Source organism: Aquarana catesbeiana, linkage group LG01, assembly GCF_042186555.1.
Source record: "Aquarana catesbeiana isolate 2022-GZ linkage group LG01, ASM4218655v1, whole genome shotgun sequence".
In the NCBI taxonomy this organism is placed as follows: domain Eukaryota; kingdom Metazoa; phylum Chordata; class Amphibia; order Anura; family Ranidae; genus Aquarana; species Aquarana catesbeiana.
In genome coordinates this window covers 495544464-495551172 of record NC_133324.1, presented here as the reverse complement: position 1 = coordinate 495551172, position 6709 = coordinate 495544464, and positions in this window count along the sequence as shown.

The following is a 6709-nucleotide window of genomic DNA, read 5'->3' as shown; positions in this document are numbered from 1 at the left end:
TAGTTTTCATTGAGGTCCAGGCATTCCTGCCTACAATCCCAAGGAGGGAAAAGGGGATTAGCCTGTCTTAAGGCTCCCCTTTTCCTTATGGAATTATGGCAGAAGCAGTTTCCAGGCTCCGCTGTGAGGAATCGGCAGGAAGGCCTGGGATTGGCTTTCCAGGTCAGCTGACCTGGAATATTCTGGAAATAGGGAAAAAACACCTAGGGTTGGGATAGGTCACCTGGGGTCATATGACCCCCTGGAACATTCTGGAATTCCAGGGGGTCCCTATATAAAGAGCTTATCAGTGGGGTCCGGGGCCAGTCGCCTAAGGTGAATCTATAGTGGAACTTCCTACCCCCCCCTTCCCTGGTCGCGACTTTATTATGTGGCAAAGTCCCCTTTGCTATTTAAGTAAAGGGGGACAGTTTTGTGAAATAATATTAAAGACAGATTGTTTTTCAGCTTGAGTCTTAGTGGCTGAGCTGTATTTTCTGAAATATTTGGTATTGAGTTATTTCTATGTTGAAATAAAATCCGTATGGTAATTTATAATTTATTACCGCTTGCCGACCGCCGCATGTAGATATACGTCGACAGAATGGCATGGCTGCGCAAATGGGCATACCTGTACGTCCCTTTGAATTTGGCGCCGTGCCCTCGCGTGCGCTGCGCCAGCGGCGCGCCCGCCGCGAGCTCCGTAAGTAGGATCGCGGGTCCCGCGGACTCGATGTCCGCAGGGATACCCGCGATCGTCTCACGGAGAGGAAGAACGGGAAAATGTTATTGTAAACAAGCATTTCCCCGTTCTGCCTAGTGACACTGATCACAGCTCCCTGTAATCGGGAGCCATGATCAGTGTAGTGTCACACATAGCACCTCCCCCCCCCCACAGTTAGAATCACTCCCTAGGACACACTTAACCCATACAGCACCACCTAGTGGTTAACCCCTTCACTGCCAGTCACATTTACACAGTAATCAATGCATTTTTAATCGCACTGATCGCTGTATAAATGTGAATGGTCCCAAATAGCGCCAAAAGTGTCCGATCTGTCCGCCATAATATCGCAGTCATGTTAAAAAACGATGATCACCGCCATTACTAGTAAAAAAAAATGAATTATAAAAATGCCATAAAACTATCCCCTATTTTGTAGACACTATAACTTTTGCGCAAACCAAACAATAAGCGCTTATTGCAATTTTTATAAATATGTATCGGCCTAAACTGAAGAAAACAATTTTTTTTTTATATATTTTTTTGGGGATATTTATTATAACAAAAAGTAAAAAATATTGCTTTTTTTTCAAAATTGACGCTTTTTTGTTTATAGCGCAAAAAATAAAAACCGCAGAGGTGATCAAATACCACCAAAAGAAAGCTCTATTTGTAGGAAAAAAAGATGTCAGTTTTGTTTGGGAGCCACGTCGCACGACCGCGCAATTGTCAGTTAAAGCGACGCAGAGCCGAATCGCAAAAAGTGCTCTGGTCTTTGGCCAGCCAAATGGTCCGGGCTGAAGTGGTTAAATATGTTTATAATCCAATAATATATGCCGCGGCCAAGTTTTATCCAATAAAACATTTTATTAACAGAAGTTGGTCTATTAGTTTTCATTGATGTCCAGGCAGTCCTGCCTACAATCCCATAAGATTTGGCTCCCATAAACTTCAGTAGTGTTTACTTCTATGTTCAGCATTTGTAGATTTCGAGCTACCAGGCCAGTATGCTGAACACTAGTGACTTGTTACTATAGTATAGCACAGGGGTAGGCAACCCCCGGCACGGGTGCCACAAGCGGCACGCAAAGCCTCCATTTCCAGCACTCGACTTCCTGCCCATCAGCAGAGCAGTGCAGGGAAGTGTCAATGAGACACAACTTTGTGTCGCATTAATGCATTCCAATCTCAGAATTCCCCACACCACACCTGCACTGAGGGGGAGGCTGGTGGCCCCACACATTGTAAAAGATGGGAAACATTGTTTGGTTCTCTAACTCTGCCATAGTTGCGATCATCAGCTTTTGTGATGGGGAAGAAATTGGGTGGAGTTCTGCTGGGGGGGGGGGGGCAGTCCCTGTTTACAGGAGGAGGAGGTCTGTGATTGGCCACTGCTGAAGCCAATCAGAGTCCTGCTAGCCCCGGTCCATGATCTGGAGGAAGATGACTCGCTTGGTTGCCATTACCGATCGCAGAAAGAAGGGATCTCACTGTGATTGAGAAAACCAAAATCAGGTGACAGTTTGTGGAATTACTGTTGAGCTTCTGGTAACTTTGTTGATATATATATATATATACACTCCCACACATGCACACACACACACACACATATATACATACATATATACACAGTATATATAATTGTGTGTGTATGCCACTTACTACTGACCCCTCAGATCTGCATCGTCTACTAATAACAGCCTCTGCATCACCTACTCTCAACCTCTGAACTCTGCATCACTTACATCTGACCTCTGAACTTTGCGTCACTTATTCCTGAACCTTTGCGATACTTACTACTGAACCCCTGAACGCTCTGTCCGTTTAAGCCACAGACAGTATTCAGCACAATGAAAATCACACCCAACTTTTGCTGAGGAAATCTGCGCCGTACTTTTTCTCAGCTGCGGTGGCCCAACTTATAATCTTACTAACAGGCCCACTGCTTTCAGAAATTGCCCCTGGCCTGAGCTCATCAGGACAGGTAGATGTGTTTCCTTCATCTCTGCTTCCTTGCACCACTCTGCATATGGCGCATATCATAGATGAGTAGAGTGTACAGCGATGAGGCAGATGAGCAGGGGGTACAGCAGTGAGGCAGATGTACAGGGGGATACCGTGTAGGAAGAGATGAGAAGGGGGTTCAGTCAGTGGTGGACCGTCCATAGGGGGCGCTGCCCCCCCAGCTAAAAAAAAAAGGTCACTTTAAGAGCTGATTACAAGCTGGAAAGCTGATTTGCCCGTGTTTAGGGCGTGTGCCGGGTACAAGCTGTGCACCCGCACACACTCCCACTCTACAGTGATTTGTCCCTGGCTCTTGTCCATTTATTTTCATTGGCCTGGACCAGAGGGCGACGGGGCGGTGCTTTTTCAGCACTACGGCGTCACTTCCAGTTTTCCTGGAGTCAGAGTGGAGTGCGGACACTGAGACTACTTTATTACTGCAACCTGACCCTGTACTGTGAGGCGGGGAGCTGATCACAGATGCGGCGGGTGGCTGCAGAACTGAGCCCGAGCCCAGTGTGCCAGAGCAGAAGGGGAGTGACTGAGTACAGGGACCAGAGATGATCTCACTGACTGTGAATGACAGAGGATTTTTGCATGTCTCTCCCTCCCGCCAACATGCTTCCCATCCCCTGAGTCCTCAGACTCCTCTGCAGGGTGGCAACAGAGTGACTGGTCCACTTGCTGTGTAGTGTGTCCTGCCGTGAGCCTGGCTCCCCCTCCCCCTCCCCCCACCTCTGTTCACTTTTCTCAGATGCTGCAGAGCTTCCTGGAGGTGGGAGGGTGGGGCTGCTGAGTGTTGTGGTGCAGGGCAGTGACTGGCAGCTGTGGGGTTCCCAACCCCCCCTTTCCTGCATCCTAAAATGGCCCCCCTCTCTGCCTTTCCACCCTAAAACGGCCCCCCCTGCCTCTCCACTCTAGAACGGCCCCCTCCCTTCCTCTCCAGCCTAAATAATAACCCCCCCTCCCTGCCTCCACCCTAAACAATAACCCCCTCTCCCTTCCTCTCTACCCTAAACAATAACCCCCCTCCCTGCCTCTCCACCCTAAACAATAACCCCCCTCCCTGCCTCTCCACCATAAACAATAACCCCCCTCCCTCCATCTCCACCATAAACAATACCCCCCTCCATGCCTCCACCCTAAACAATAACCCCCTTCCCTCTCCACCCTAAACAAACCCCCCTCTTTAACCCTCCTGGCCCCACCGCTCCCTCCATTAAAGTTTTCCGGGATCTGGTTTTACAGGACTTGGATAGATTACCCATTAAAAGGTCTTTCAATGATCCCACTTTGAAAATAGGACTCAAAAAATTAGTTGAACGGAAAGACCTAATTATCCGACCTGCGGATAAAGGAGGTGGGATAGTCGTTTTGGATAAAAACGACTACCATCTAGAGATGACTAGAATCTTAAGTGACACTGACACCTATTCGAGGATCTACACTACTCCTACAAATTCTTATAAGAGATCTCTTACTGACCTGGTTGATACTGGGTTTCAGCTAGGTATCCTTAACAATAAAGAAAAAAGTTTTTTGATTCCGGTTGCTCCGAGAATCCCTGTAATTTATTATTTACCAAAAGTGCATAAAAGCATTACACAACCTCCCAGCCGCCCTATCATTAGCGGCATCGATTCCATTACTTCCCGCATAGGGAGATATATCGATTTTTTTACAACCCATTGTTCAATCTGTACCATCCTACTTAAGGGATACCAAGGATACCATCTCTAAGTTGAATAATATTACTTACAGCAATGATCTCCTTTTAGTTACAGCTGACGTTACGTCACTATATACTTCTATACCTCATAATGCGGGTTTTGCAGCTGTTGAACTCTTCCTGTCTAGGGAGGAGTCCATTCCCAGAACCCAACAGAGATTTATCATGGACCTATTACGGTTCGCTACCAAACATAATTACTTCTGGTATAATGGGGATTTTTACATCCAACAGAAGGGAGTGGCTATGGGCGCTAAGTTCGCCCCTAGCCTGGCCAATATTTTTATGGCCCGTTGGGGGGAGGATGTCGTCTATGCCCTTGACCCCCCAGAGCTAGCTCTCTGGGTGAGGTACATAGACGGCATCCTCCTCCTATGGAGAGGAAGTATTGAATCTTTACATGTTTTCTTATGCAGATTAAATGACAACGACATTGGGATAGAGCTGAAGTATGAGATCAGCTCTTCCACAATTCATTTTCTAGATCTCGAAATATCAGTAGTTGATAACCATTTGGAAACTAAAACGTTCTTCAAACCTACCGACCGGAATGGTTACATTCCGGTCGGTAGTTGTCATCATGCTACCTGGTTGAAGTCTGTACCACGTAGCCAGTTTACGCAGATTAGACGCAATTGTAGTAATCTTACAGACTATCTACACCAAACACATATTTTGAAGTCCAGGTTTGTCGATAGAGGTTATGATCCGGCGGAAATTGACAACGAAATCAACAAGGTTGCTCAGATAAGCCGAGAATCTCTGTTGGTTGCCAAGCCTAAAGGTGGTCCCGACAATAGACATAAGTGGTCCCTTTTGACCAATTTTTCCATACAACACAGACAGATCAAGCAAATTGTAGCGAGACATTGGAGAGTCCTTAAAAATGACCCAGTATTGGGCCCTGTTCTTCCTGAGCGAGGTGGTGTTATTTATAGAGGGGCTCCCTCTATTAGAAGTCAAATTGCCCCTAATATCACTGACCCTCCGGTGACTCGCTCCTTCTTTCACAATATGAAAGGGTTTTTCCCTTGTAAGCGGTGTAACGTCTGTACACATAACATCTGTGGACGGAGGAGAACTGAGACATTTGTCTCCACTGCTACAGGGAAGGAGTATCGGATCAAACACTTTTTAACATGTGAAACCAGATACGTGGTCTATTTGATCACGTGTCCCTGTAAAAAACAGTACGTGGGTCGCACTATACGTACTTTTGCAGTGAGAGGTAATGAGCATATAGCTAATATCAAAAAGGGCCTTACAAACCACAGCGTTCCCAAACATTTTCTGCATTGCCACAACCAGAATCCAAATGGAACTCAGTTCCAAGTTATCGATAAATTCACCCCCCATTGGAGGGGCGAGTCCATGAAGAGGGGTGTATCAAGATTAGAGACCTTTTGGATACACCAATTAAAGTGCTATTCGCCATTTGGCCTTAATATCGATTGGGACATATTCTCCTTTATCAATCAGTCTTAATTTTTTCTTTTAGTTTTTTGTCTTTTTCATGGTATCAGACTGGTCCTTCATTATTCTTAAAGATCGGCTTAGAGATGGATTTTTATGCCTAACATTAATTTATATATAGTTTTGTAGTCTTACCCGGCTCACAGCTGTCTGATTAGTCTTTCAACAGTCGGTTGTTTTACACATATTATCGTTATATAAATGATTTCTTCTCTTTTAGTTTTAATATATTCAGTCTTATATTTTTTGATTATTTTTTAGAATATTCTTTATGGTCTCTCTCTTCCCATGTGATTCTATGAATCACAGATCACTTGGCTCGCTATTGTATTTTGTGGGCATTCTAACTTTATACTCTCTTGTCTAGATGCCCTCTTTCACAATAATACTGGTTATACAAAAGTATTTTGATATAATGACAGTGATATGTACATCTTATTAGTGATTTGTGACTGTAGTGATACAGTACATTGTTTACTTTTCATTGCATAGTTCTTTATAACAATGTTCACGCCATGTCAGCATCTTTAAAAGTAATTATGGCCTTGTTTTTTCTTTTATTGTTACAGCTGGACCGTATTTGCGTTCCACGCTCCAGCATTTCCGCTCACCAGTTCCCTTCTCAGCGAGGCGTGGCACGCATTTGTGTTCCACCGCCGTTACAGTCTTCGTCACTTCCGGTTGTACGCCGGAATGACGTCACACGTCCTTACCACATTCCAGCATTGGGGGCTGTATTTCGCCGACGTTCCCCGTGATAGGTAGAGGGGAGTGACGTATATGTGACTCGACGTCTCATC